Genomic DNA, 12,823 nt, shown 5'->3' with positions numbered 1-12,823 from the left:
CTACAATATTGGTAGTATGGTTCCATACTAGACACACTACAGATGGAGGACAGACAGACAAAGAGTTAGAAGATCTTGCAGGAATCTGATTAATTGATATAAGATCTTTGCTAAATAAAACAGTAAAAACAAAGCAAGAAAAGGAAAAAGGAAAAAAAAAAAAAAAGGAAAAAGGAGAAAAAAGAAAAAATGAAAAAGTAAAAAAAAAAAAGGAAAAAGGAGAAGAGCTTCAGTCACCATATTGTATTCAGAACTCCATTTTTTCTCATTAAGATTTATAACTTCATTTCAACAAAAGAAAAACAAAACCTATCTGTGAAGAGAAGAAAATGTGGCTTTCTTCAACATAAAAGTTTGTTGCCTGTAGCAGTTTACACAGCAGTGTCTGGACTCTGTTCAGAACTTTTTGAGGACCTCGTTGAAGTTGTAGGGCTCCTGAAGAACTAGAGGTGATTGTTGCCATCAGGAAAGGAGAGCTAAGCTACGACAATTGCAAGAGGCATTAACTTCTCCTGGAAAAGCTCTATCTGGGTATGCTTGGTTACTGCTAAGGTGCTCTATTGGTAGTACCCTTATTGGAAGGAGGTGGGGCCATTGATCCAGGTGGCTCCTGATTAGGTGGGTCAAACACCTAATTTGTGCAGTAGGGTGAAGGAGCACGCTAATGTTTCCAATCCTAGCAGCGTATGCTTCTTCAAGTATGGTCATGACCCATCACAGGATATATTTCCCTTTGCTGTGGCTCTTACTGCATCAGCTGTGTCAGAGGTCTCAACTCAGACAGAACCTCTGACAGCAGATGGGGCTCTGCACGTCTTAGGCTGCAAGGAGTGCTTGGGCTCTCTCCAGGAGGCCCGGGCTGACAGACGACTTTCCTGCAGGAGGTGTGCTGTTGATGAGTTGTGTTGCCTTAACCTCTTGTCCAGAGAGGTATGTTGCCTGTATGAGACTCGGATACAAGACATTGCGGAAAGACTGCCAAAGCTTGTCTACAAGTCAGACTATGACTTTCTGTTGCTCTTCCGTGTGGGAGCTAGTGACACCAGGGGTAAATTAGATATTATCAAACAAGACTTCAGAGATCCAGGCATGGCAGTCACGGGTCTGGGAGCCCAAGTCATTTTCTCCTCAGTCCTGCCAGTGAGGGAAAAGGATGGGAGGAGGAGGAAACAGACTTTCCAAGTTAACAGCTGGCTATGGTGCTGGTGTTGGCAACAGGGTTTTGGTTTCTTTAATCGTGGGACTCTGTTTGAAGATCAAGAACTGACAGGGAGAGAGATGGCATCCACCTCACTAAGAGGGGCAAGTGTGTCTTTGCTAACAGGATGGCCAACCTGGTAAGGAGGGCTTTAAACTAGGAAAGAAGGGAGAAAGGGGGGGACAGGGACAGCAAAAGGCAGCTCAAGTTGAGATGTCTCCAGTGAGTACACACAGCCATGGTAGTGAGTGCAGGACATAGCTATGGAGAATATTCCTGCACCCCTCCCAAGAAACCTGTAGTCTAAATCAGCTCCCTGAAATGCTTGTACACTAATGCACATAGTATGGAAAACAAACAAGAAGAACTGGAGATCTGTGTGTGGTCACAAGTCTATGATTTCATTGCAGTCATGGAGATATGGGAGGATAGCTTACATGGCAAGAAGGGCTTCTTCAAATAGATCAGTAGATAAAGGAAGACTAGGAAAAATTTTGGCCCGCTGCTGAATGGGGAGAGTGCCTTGGTGACAAAGGATATGGAGAAGGCAGACTTGCTGAATGCCTGTTGTGCTTTGGTCTTTACTGCCATTAGGAATCTCAGACCCTGGAGACAGGAGAGGAAGTCCAGAGAAAGGAGGACTTTCCCTTGGTCAAAGAGGATTGGGGAAGAGATCATCTAATCAAACCTGACATCCACAAATCCATGCGCCCAATAGAATGTGCCCATGGGTGCTGAGGGAGCTGGCCGATGGTTTGTCTAGGCCACATTTCATCATCTTTGAAAGGTTGTGGAGAACAGGAGAGGTGCCTGAGGACTGGAAAAAGCTAGTGTCACTCCAGTCTTCCAAAAGGGCAAGAAGGACCCGGCAACTATACGCAAGTCAGCCTCACCTCCATCCCTGGAAAGGTGATGGAGCAGCTCATCCTGGAGGTCATCTCCAAGTGTGTGGAGGTTAAGAAGGTGATTAGGAGTAGCCAGCATGGATTCACGAAGGGGAAATCATGCTTAAACAGTCTGATAGCCTACTATGATGTGATGACTAGCTGGGTAGGTGAAGGGAGAGTGGTGGATGTTGTCTACCTTGACTTCAGCAAGGCTTTTGATAATGTGTCCCATAACATCATCATAGAAAAGCTCAGGAAGTACAAGCTAGATGAATGGACAGTGAGGTGGACTGATAATTGGCTGGATAGCAGAGCTCAGAGGGTTGAGCTCAGTGGCACAGTCTAGTTGGAGGCCTGTAGTTAGCAGTGTCCCCCAGGGTCAGTACTGGGTCCAGTCTTATTCAACTTATTCCTCAACAATCTGTCAGTGGAACAGAGTGCACCCTCAGCAAGTTTGCTGATGACACAAAGCTCGGAGGAGAGGCTGATACCCCAGAGGGCTGTGTGACCATTCAGAGGGACCTTGACAGGCTGGAGAGCAGGGCAGTGAGGAACCTCATAAGGTTCAACAAAAGCAAGTGCAAGCATTTCTTTACTGTGAGGGTGACAGAACACTGGAACAGGTTGCCCAGAGAGGTTGTGGAGTCTCCTTCTCTGGAGATATTCAAAACCCACCTGGATGCCATCCTGCACAATGTGCTCTAGGTGATCCTGCTCAGCAGATAGGAAAAATCAACACTTCTGTTGCTCACAAAGACTGGTTCAACAAAATGTGAACATGTGTACATATTTAAATTGGTTTCAGAGCATGCAAAGAACGATGAAAATTAAAGATCTATGCAATGACATAAAAGAATTAAGCATATGCAATGAAAGGCAATTTCTTTAAATAATTTTAAGCTAAGAGTTTTGCTGCAAATAATAACTATTATCAGTCATTTCTTATTTCAAATTATTTCATCTGGAGGGCAGTTATGTAAGACTAAACTATTACATTGTTAACAGCCCTGCTATAATCCTCTTCTTTGCCATTAGCATGGACCTCACAAGAAATTTACCTTTGCTTAAGCTTTTCTTTTGGACGCATCTGCAATTGTCTGCTCTTGGTCTCAACAGGATGTAGGATAGCAAGGGACAGAAAAGGTTACACAGCCTTCTGTTAACCTTCATGCAGCACATAATTTATCTTTACCTTGGCTGTTGTGTCTTTCTTTTTGAGGGTCTACTAAGCTCAAGGTCCTAGGCCATCGTAACTCTTATCACTGCACTGTGTCATTGTCTTTAGGGACAAGCTATTTATTCTCATTTTTGTGGTATATAGTGGTCTGCTTTTCTTTATCTGTCCATTTACCTTTTTTCTTCTTACCTGAAAGATAATTATATGGTGTTCATGCCACACCTACTAAGGTTGGTTCCTAGTCTCTGAGAGTCATAGCTGTTACAGTATGTAATAACTAATGATATTAGCAACCCTTAAGATGACCTTTATTCCACCAATATGATTTTATTTAAGAACCAAGCTCTTATTTTACTTATTTTATTTACAAATTGCTAAATCCATTCAGTTCAAACAAAAGTTTTTCTAAGGTATAAGAGATCAGAGTCATGCCTGAATATCAAGCTGAATTCCTTTAAACATGGACTAAGCTGTAGCTTTCTGTAATAATATGCTTGTGTAGGGTTTGATTGTGGTTTACTGTTGTACTGTGGTTTCCAGCCTCCCCGGTGTTCCAAAATTTAAAGTCTAGATGTATTGTTTCTTTTATTAGCTTGCTTTTTGTATTCTTTATTTCCTGAAAAAGAAATTGGTGCCTAGATGGGGTGGTGATGGGGTTATCTCAGATTGGCAGGGATTGTTGGAAGGCCATTTTTATTTTTGTTTTCTTTTGACCTTTTTCTCCAGCATGACTGTAGTTGCCTTTAAGATCATTTAGGGATCTTATTTATAAAGTCCTTGCTATTAAAAAGATCTCAGAATTGGTGTACTCTTGATTCCTTCTGTTCTGGAACATGTATGAATTGCCTTGCTTTGTCTTTGATATCATCATTGTATGATATTAAGAGATGTTTTGTGGGTGCTGATGATCAATCTGAATGTTTAAATGATATGATAGATGTCAAATGGTCATCTATTACATAACCATTTGTAATTGTCAAATCTGGAATTCAGCATTGGGATTTCCCACTAAATTTATTCTCTGTGTTGTGTTCAACATCAAGGAGATTAGAAGATGGTTCAGGATTTTTTTTTCCCTTCATTCTTCCTTGCTCCCTCTCTCCTTTTTTTTATAAGCAGCCAAAATGTTGTGTCAGAAATGAAGAAATTCATACCCCCATTCCTCATCAGTCTGAACCATGACCTGAAAAGACCAGGAAGAATTTGACTTTTAATGTTGTTGAACAGGATAGAGTTATAATGAAGAGAATATACTGCTTCTTAGCTGAGCCATATGCACAGACTGGTACTACAGTATCAGCTGGGACTGTTTCCAGTTCTGTCCTCTAATGCTCCAACATCATACTCACATTTAGATCATTTGTGCAACAGGTATGTTTACGGTATGTAATAATGTCATATAGCAAAAACAATAGTTTCTGCTATCGCATAATACATATAAATATTTATGTTCAGTATAAATGAGGTACTTTAGCAACTGATTGTAATGCCTAAACTTTGATGACCAGATCAGTGTTATTTCCATTTTTTTTTTTTTAACTGTTAGGAGACTATCCAAAGCTTTTGGATTGCTGCCTATTGGCTAAATTCTTAAATGGAGCTAAATAATAATAATAGTAAAAATTACTGTGAATGGGAGCTTTATAAAGTATGCAAAGTATGCAACTTCTTGCTTTAGGAATCTGTATGAATTTTATGGTAGAACTATATTGTTTGTTGGGCAAGACCTATATTTTCTGCTCCAAATTCTGATGACTTTTTCTGTTTCATTTTAACTCTCTCCTGGATCAGGAGGGGCAAAGTTACTCATTGAGATGTCTCACCATGTTTGCCTGTAGGTGAAAAACTCCAAATCCATAGCATTCTTTGGAGACAACATTAATCAAGTATAGTGAACTTTTGCAGAACTGCTTGGTCCCTCCTCTGCATATTGGCTTATTAAAATATTCATAATAATCCTGTATTGTAAGCATTTCATTTATCAGCTTAAGCATGTGGGTGTACTTGCAAAAACTGCAATTTAGAAGGAAATTTGCAAGCTCATCTAATAAAACACTGCAAGCATTACCATGAGCATATTCGTTCAAAGTAAGATATTAAAGCCTGCAGCAGAGGTTCATGTCCTCTGTGAGATTTTGTTGGTGGGTTAAACTAGGTACTGCGAGCATGATTAAAAATGATTTAGAGGACTGCATTGGAAAAATGTATATGTATATCACAAAACCTGATAACTTTTTATAACAGAGCTTTGTCAGCTGAGGAATAAGAAGACTGGGCTGTCTTAGCTGAGAATATGAAAAGAAAAAAAAATAATATTTATTACATATTTTTTTGAAACAATCTATGCTGTGAAGGAAGAAATAAGGTATGTAACTTACTACGTACATTGCTAGCCAAGCTACTGGTACTCAGTTTAATGTTCTGATATTTAGCTTTGTCCATTTCACTTCCCTTTTTTAGTCACTGCAATTTAATTCCTTTTGTAAGGGATAAGCCTTCATTTTAATGAGAGTTAGTAGGAGGAATATAATTTCTTCTAAAATTATGAAATATAATTTATAGTTGTAGATGACTTCCTCGGTAACATGCTACTTTGAAGATAGTTGCCATGTCTGGCAAATTCAGTGACCTAATTCTTCCAGTAGAACTGGATTTGAAATAGTGTAAAAATACTTTGTTTAAAATATATATACTTACATATATACAAAACTATATTATAGCTATAATGTTGAAACTAATATACCCTGAAATTGATTTTAAAATATAGAATGGACTATGGACGCAAACACTGGAAGGGCCATGAAAGACACATTATTTGAGGAATAGGAAAAGGAGTTTCCCTTGTGATGTTACATCCTGTTCTACAATCTTATAGTCCTTTTATATTTCTGACATCTGTAAAAGATATCATAATTCAAAGAATAAAATCCACAGTATTAGTTCTGCATACTGTGAAAAAGTATATTCTTGTTAAACTTCTGTTGATACTTTAATATGATGTCCTGAATTTATTGTTTAGAGAAGGTATGAAGAGCTTTCTCTGCTCATTTTCTGTGACCATTCGTTATATTATTTGCCTTTCTTGCACTTTTCCTTTCAGTCTAGTAAGTGGAATCTGCCCATGGCAGGGGGTTTGGAGTTAGATAATCATATTTAAGGTCCCTTCCAGCCTGAGCCATCTATTAAATCTAGTCCAACCTCCCCCACAAAGCAGATCCAGGCTGGACAGGTTGCTCAGCAGCTGCTTGTCAAGTCCTGAATATCTTCACTCAAGGTTTGGAGATCTACATCGTCGTGGTAAAAATATATTTCTTCTTTGAGTCTAGATGGGATTTCCACGTGTTCCAGCTTGTAACTGTCCTGTTGATAGAATAAAGTATATGCCTAGTATGTCTTAGTGTACATCAATACATTTCTCACTAATATGGTAGTAACAGAATGATAAACAGAATGAAGGATGTTGTTGATACCTGTATTTAACCAGTTAAAGAAATAATCATTCCTGTTCCTTCAGAGGTCATTAGTGGTATTTTTAAATGCAAAGATTTCTATATTAGATTTGAGTAGCTTAATTTCCATGTCTGCTGTATGGAAGCTGTTTGTAAATGAAAAAAAGGCATGACTTTGCAACTTTACACTCTGTCTGAAGTTATGATTTCTTTATCACGCGCAGCCAGATTCACTAATGTAATAATGTGCATCTTTTGATAAAACCTCAGTAGATTTTTACCGCTCTTGAAGCCTCAAGTAAGAGATAAGTAGTATGGTATGTAGGTGTCCTGGTTTTGGCCGGGATAAATTTCATTTTCTTCATAGGGGCTGTTGTGTGCAGTGTTTTTTGATCTATTAGAAAAATAATGCTTATAACACACTAATGTTTTAGTTGTTGCTGAGCAGAGCTTTCATTAAGTGAAGGACTTTTCAGCTTATCGTACAGTCCTACCAGTGAGGAGGGTGAGGGTGCATAAGAATCTAGGACAGGACAGAACCAGGATAGCTGACCCAAACTGGCCAAAGGGACATTCCATACCATGTGACATCATGCTGAACAATAAAACTGGGGGGAGTTGGCTGGAGGGGCTGCTGTTGCTCAGAAATAGGTATTGATCACTGGGGTAGTGAGCATTTGCATTGTGAATTGCTTGCTTAGTTTATTCCTTCTGTTGGTATTGTGCCTTGCCTTGCTCTGCCCTGTTTTGCATTCTTATCACAACCTACTCATCCCACAATGGGTGAGGGGAGTGAGAAAATGTCTGTTTGGTTTTTAACTGTCTGCTGGGTTAAACCACAACATTATAGAAATTGTGTTTTGAAATAAAGTTTGCACCCAAATGTGATGTAATCATATGCAAAGTAAGATATTTATAAATGAAGAATGGGAGATATTATACTAGAAATGTATTATTAAAGAGTTTAGAGACCATCAACTTATATGAACTTCTGCTAATCTGCTGTAGCAAAAATGAGTGATACAATAACTTGATTTATAAGAAGGAAAGACTAGAGTCTATGTTATCTCTGTGCCCATAGCTGGGAAAGTTGTAACAAAAGTACAAGAATTTTCATGCATTTTATGCATTTTTTTAAAGGTTGTATGTAAATTCTGAGAACATGTGGAACTCCAGTGATCAGAAGAGGGTAGGTAGAAGAAAGCTTTGGTTTAAATTCTTCCACTTCCAGTGATGTGTGTCTCATTGATGTTGAAAAAACGTAATTTCCCCCAACCAAACAAACAAAACAACAACTACAAACAAACAAACAACAACAACAACAACAAAAATCTAGGTCACTGCCATTGTGGAAAATGCAATGGGGAGTATGAATAAATTAATTGGGTCTCTAATAACTTCTTTACAAAGTCTATATGTGCTAATACTAATACTGTGCAAGTACAGCTGAGCTGCTGCTAAAACACTGGTGTGTTAGCAATGATACTCTAGCCACAAATCTAAAACACAGCACCTTACCCCAGACAGAGCCAGTATATGACTGTAAAGCTTTACAACTTCCCTTCAGCTATGGAAATATAAGAGAAGGAGAGAGAAAGACTGCCTCGATAGTGCACAGCAACTGGGCGCTTATCAGTTCGCAGTATCACAGAAGGCAACTTAAGGCATAGAATAATGACTAGAGCTAAGCTCTTTAGTACCAGAGTAAATGCTTCAAGTTAATGAAGCTCAGGAGAAAGATCTGATTTTCTGGTCAGCAACCATTTCTAAATAGAGGACTTCAGTGACCCAGGAGCCACTGGCTGCCACTGAACCAATAACTCAACTTTCAATGCCCCTAGTCCCTTCTGAGTTCAACTGGGAACACAAGTCAGACAAGGTAAACTCCTTCCCCCTTGCTACAAAAGTTTGTCACTCTCTTCTTGCTGAAATCTCTGTGGGATCAGAGTCTTGCTTGTCACAATACCAGTATATGACAGAGATCCTCTCCCTGTTATCAAAACCAGTTGATCATAAACCAGAGTGCTTAACGGTGCTCCGAAGAGCTGAGTACTTGGAAGTACCAAATGTTGTTAACAGCCATTGAAAATGGCACTGAAAATTCTGGGAACTTCACAAGTAAATCTTTTGTTACCTAATTTCTCACCACTTTCTTTTTCCCTCTACCCAAGGAAGCTGGAAATCTGACAGGTACTAAATATTTTAATCATAATTATAATCATAAGCTAAGTATGTTTAATATTATTATTATTTTTTTAGCAATTCTTGCATTGTTATCTGAAAATTAAGGCATTGTGTGTTATGTTTGCCAGATTAACTAAGAATGGACCTTGTGCTGTTCCAAGGCACAACAGTAGCACTAATGTCAGTAACCTTATGCTGACTGTAACAATTCTGCATTAGTCACACATTCATGAAAAGAATTAATCTTATGCCATGTCTTGCCATGTATATGACCTACATTAATTAAAGAGATTATATTGTTGTGTATGTGGATAAGCAAATAGTCTAAAAAAAAAAAAAAAAAAAAAAAAGTAAATAGCTACTATGTGAAAAGTGTTCCCGTTTTCTTATGATTATGATTAGAATTTGAAAGCTTAACCTTAGGAACAGTTTCCATAGAACTTCAGGGGATGTCTGGAGAGGAAAAAGGGGAAAAAAAAATAATAATAATAAAAGGCAGCTGACTGTCAACCACTGATTTTGGCAAAGAGCTGGGACCAAAAATTTTTTGATGTGCCAGAACCTTAATGCCAACACGAATCATGTTCAAGTCCAGCCATTCATACAGTGCCAGTTCAAAATGCACTTCCTTCCAGGAATGACTTTCATCCAAGCTAGCATTTGAAAGAATAATTTTGCTCTGCTTCAGCAGCGTAAAGGCATTAGGGCTTTTTTCAAGCACTGCAGTCTTGAACCATAACTTCTCTTCAAATGCTAAGTGCTGGTTACATCTGAAATATAGCATTCTTAATGTTTCAGAAGGAATTATATTACTTCAGTAATTTACAATTAATTTTGAATGCTGTTTGCACAATTAATATGAAGATGTGCTTTGGTATGTGACCATGATTTTGGTATGCCAGTGTATATAATATTTCCATCCATAAACAAGAAATTAATGTTTCCCAATATATCCTTGAATATGTCTTTAATTTTGTACAGTGGATTATGAGAGCTCTTTTCATTCTGATATTTCCTATATGGAACGATTTCAGTAAGATGTAGACCTCTAAGTCATTCCTGGAGATGTTATATAAGGGAGTGCTTGTAAACATAACAACTGGGTTAAACACTGTGGAAGCTCTTAAGACCACTTAGAATAAGGCACAGAAGTTGCTTATAAAAAAATGGTACTACCAGCAGATGAAGCTGCCTGTTTTGGGGGAAACTGAGAATTTGGGGTTTTAATATGAGAAAGAGAAGCATGAAAAAACACAGTAACAAAATTGTGAAAAGCCTTGAATGTAAAGAACACCTAAGCAGCCTTGCTTGGGTCCCACTGAGCATGTTGGAAATTAATACATTCATGTTAAAGATAAACTAGTGTGAGTTTGAATTGGAAACATGTGTTTTGGAATAATGGTCCCTGATAATGATCGCTGGTAAGTTTTTCACTATGATGTTAGTGTGTTTATTCTTACTTCCTACATGGTGTTTTAACATTTATGCTCTGTCTATAATAAGAATATAGGATTTTGGTGTGATATTTACGTGACTGTTAAGTGAAAGTAAGGCCACTTAGGAAGATATTGGGTGGAAAGTAATACAGTAAAGCTGGAAAATATACTATCTGTAGTCAAAAATATGAATTTCTCATAAAGAGAAATTTTCTACAGAAAAGAGAATTTTCTACAGAAATTTATGTCTAAAGATCATAAATGAAGCAGATATTTGAAATTGAAAGAAATAAGGGAAAATGGTGCAAGACCAATGAAGACCAAACAGAATTAAGCTAAAGTGAAACTTGCTCGCTGTTCATTTTAAGTTGCATTCATACCTTAAGTGATTTTTTTTTTACTGGCTTCCTGTCAAAGTCCAATGAACACTAACTTCTATGTTTATCATCACAAAAAAAAAAAAAAAAAAAAAGGAAAGAAAGCAAACAAGTAAAAGAGTTTGTAAGAACACCATGACCAATCAAATGTTTGCTTTGATTTGTACTTTAAATCATTTCTATATTGTAATGTAGACTGGAATTGCAAAATTCAAGAAGCATTTCATGAAAGGAAAATAAATATTTTAAATATTTCATAATTGGACAATTCTTTTTTCTTATTTAAACTAAATTACAGGCAAATCAAATTCCTTTCACAGTAATTTTGATTTGTCATATATATCATTTCCACAGGAACAGGATATCATTTGTATTACTTTGAGCTTGTCTCCTTTTGTCTGAAAGTGACTGCATCTACAAGAGGAGTACTTTTGCTTTTGCTTTTCTCTTTCTCCTGTCTTTCTGTGATGAGCTTTTTGATGTGGATGGGTTAACACTGGCCAACAACTAAGCACCCACAAAGCTACTTACTCACTGCTTCCTCTTCTGCCCTTACCTAGCAGGACAGGGGAGAGGGGAGAGGATAGAAAGTCTGAAAAGAAAACTTTTGGGTCCAGATAAAGACAGTTTGACAGGCTGAGGAAAGGAAACAAACAAACAAGACCAAAAACACATACAAGCAATGCAAAATAAATTACTCTCCACCTCCCTCAAGGAGACTGATGCCCAGCCAATCTCCAAGCAACAGCCACCTTGCTTTCTTGTTCTACCTGAGTTTTATTGCCGAACATCCTGCTATTTGGTATGGAATATCCCTTTAACAAATTTGGGTCAGTCTCCTCCCAGCTTCTTTCTCACTTTCTCACAGCTTTCTTAATAGGTAGAGGTGAAGTAGGATGCAGAATGCAAAAAAGGGAGAAACAATACATGCTGTGCAAATGCTATTTCACAACAGCCAAAATATTGGTGTATTATCAATACTGATTTAACCATAAATCCAAAACATAGCACCATAGAAGTTGCTATGAAGAAAGTTAACTCAATTCCAGCAAGACCCAGTACAGTCTTAGGCCAGCTTTTCTGGGCAATTGAGTAACTGCATATTACCTACTTACCCCCAGCTTTTCAGTTTCCAACACAAGATATTATGTTGCTTGTTACAATCTCAAACAAAGTTTTTAGATTTGCTTCAGAAGTGAGAGATGAGGAGGTGTTATAAGTTCAGGGTCTATAAAATCATCTGTGATCTTTCAAGATCAGACCAAAGAAATGCACTAAATTACAGATTTGTTTCAAGTAAAGTTTGTTCCCTCCAGAGCTAATGCTTGGTTGAGGAAGCATCAGATAATGACAATGCTAGAAGTGCACAAGAGCTAGAATTAAATAAAAACTAATTTTCATGTTTACTTTTGTCTCTATCTTAAAATGTAAAAATGAAGATGGAAATCACTACCATCCATGCAGGAAACTATTGCCATCCATGCAGCAGCCATTACCTATCCAGATAGCTTTGACACTTCACAGCATCTACTGCTGTTTTTCAGAGAACCCAGAAAGCTCACACCTATTAGAGAGCTGGGACTGCCAAATGTGTGTGTTGAGAACTTCCATGCTGTGCAAATTACTACTGAAATTACATCTGCCTCTTATAGCTACTGTTTATCCAGTGTTCTTTGCTGTTTTTCTATCAGCTGAAATGAATGTTAATTTGGCAAAACAGCCAAAATAGATATGTATTCTGTTGTACTCCACAGTTGAGCTTCATTAAAAGCTTTAATCTAAACTTCCACCATGGGAAGTCTCACAGAGCTAAAATAAGAGTTCATTAAAAGTGTCTGATTTCAAACCTAGGTCAGGTCTCATGAGCACATTTTCTTTACACCCCCATCCCTATTCCACCCCCCTACCCCCACCTCCAAGGTATTAAAAAAAGCATTGCAATTACTTTTTGAAAAAAAATAAAGCCTAGTTCAGTTCACAAGCTTGCCTGGTCTTTGATTTTATGTCAGACAACAGATTCCTCAAATCAAGTCACAGTTTGCTGTAGGCAGCTATATTACTCGGAATAGAGGACTTTTTTTTTTTTTTTTTTTTTTTTTTTTTTTTTTTTTTTTT

General features: G+C 37.8%; 1 long non-coding RNA gene across 1 annotated transcript in view; it reads left to right on the top strand.

Moving 5' to 3' along the window:
- Nucleotides 1-880: 880 nt before the first annotated feature.
- Nucleotides 881-12,823, top strand: part of LOC118162422 — a 13,517-nt gene continuing 1,574 nt past the window's right edge. Inside the window, exons 1-2 of the long non-coding RNA XR_004748443.1 lie at nt 881-891; nt 2,245-2,248. This is a non-coding gene — a long non-coding RNA (uncharacterized LOC118162422). The remainder of the gene's footprint in view (nt 892-2,244; nt 2,249-12,823) is intronic.

This window comes from Oxyura jamaicensis, chromosome 2 (assembly GCF_011077185.1).
Source record: "Oxyura jamaicensis isolate SHBP4307 breed ruddy duck chromosome 2, BPBGC_Ojam_1.0, whole genome shotgun sequence".
NCBI classification, from domain to species: Eukaryota; Metazoa; Chordata; class Aves; order Anseriformes; family Anatidae; genus Oxyura; species Oxyura jamaicensis.
The sequence above is the reverse complement of the archived record's forward strand: the minus strand, read 5'-3'. Positions and strand labels throughout refer to the sequence as shown.